The following is a 1,604-nucleotide window of genomic DNA, read 5'->3' as shown; positions in this document are numbered from 1 at the left end:
ATTTCCATAGAGGACAAAATGAGTTATAGCTGCTTTAAAGATAAGACCCAGAGCTCCTTCAGGCATGGGGGGAGTGAGCTTTACGGGGAGCTGTGCTGCTGAGGTGAGGCCTTTGCCTCCAGCATTCAGCCTGGAAGTATGGCCTCAAGGGAAGGGACCCAGCAAGCAATATTTCTCATGTTGGTGCCAACCCCACTACTCTTCATCCACCAGAAAACAGACCTATAGAAGACGGGCTTAAACAGAGAATGACGTGTGTTTGAAAGCCACAACTGAGAAGGCAGCCTGATGGAGTTCAAATCCTGGCTCTGCTGCTCTGATCTAGAGCACAGTATTTTCCCCACTAAGGCCTCAGTGCCATAAGAGGGAGACAACAACAGTAGCCACCTCACAAGGCTACTAACCATCTTTAGAACAGTGCCAGTCATACAGTGAGACATATTGTATCATCATTAATGTCCTAAAAAAAGAGATTTCTTATTTCAAAGAAAGGAAGCTACTAAACAACAAACTAAGCTAATTTGCTTACTGGAAAGTGCACACCTTGAAGAATGACAACTATATTATCAAGAAATCTGCTGGATTGGCTAATATCCACGTTGGGTAGACATACCTAGGGATGAAATACCAGACTATTTATATACCTGCTGTGTATTTGGCCAAGAATTATAACAGTTTCTAGAGGGAAGTATATTAAAATAGAAAGTCCTAGAAGAACTGAGGCAGAAGAAAGAGCAGCCACCAAGACCTTGTCATTGGCCCATCAAACTATTAGAGTTCAGTGGGACAATGTGCTGCCCAATATCAAAGCCACTACGCTGTGCTGAGGGGCACCAACCCAGAGTCTGTCCCACTGAAGCTCTTCCTTCAGAAATCATTTTGTCCCTTAAATTACCTCCCTGAATCTGGTCTATGAACTTTCCTCACACCCTCTGAGGGCCCATCTAAAACTTGCCAGACATATTTGGATACATCCTTCAGTTCTGTCTGTCCTTCAGTTTTAGATGCTGGGCTGGAAAGCATTAAGAATACCAGCATCTTCTCTAGAGAAAAACATTGTTGTGTTCTGATTACAAAGAAATGTAAATTCAATAGAGAATTTAGTTTCTAGAGAAGAAACTAAAAGAAAAGCAGAAAGAAAAAAAAAAAAACCAACTGTAATTGGATCCCAGTTTCTCATTATCACCAAAATTTGATATATCTTGACTTTGATTTTAGACATTATAGTGGTTAGGCAGTAGTAATATTGGATTGGGATTTTACTTTTAATTGAATTTATTTAAATTGAATTGATTTAACTACTTCTCTGGTAATTACTGGTGTTAGCATTTTCATGTATTTAATGGTCAAGTCATCATTTGCAAAGTACCCGTTCAAGTGTTTTTCCTGCTTTTGGGTTGTCAGTCTTTTTCTCATGGATTTGCAGGAGTTCTTTATATAACCTAGACACAAATTTTTTGTTAATTTGTATGTCACAAATAACTTCTCCCACTTTGTGACTTGCCTTTTTACTCTATTAATGGTGTTTTTGATGAACAGTCTTTTTGATTTTAACTTAATCCTATTTTCTGATTGCTTTCCTTAATGCCAAGTATTCATTTTAA

Source organism: Otolemur garnettii, unplaced genomic scaffold, assembly GCF_000181295.1.
Source record: "Otolemur garnettii isolate 467f Iridium unplaced genomic scaffold, OtoGar3 scaffold00062, whole genome shotgun sequence".
Classification (NCBI taxonomy): Eukaryota; Metazoa; Chordata; class Mammalia; order Primates; family Galagidae; genus Otolemur; species Otolemur garnettii.
Note: the sequence above shows the minus strand (reverse complement) of the source record.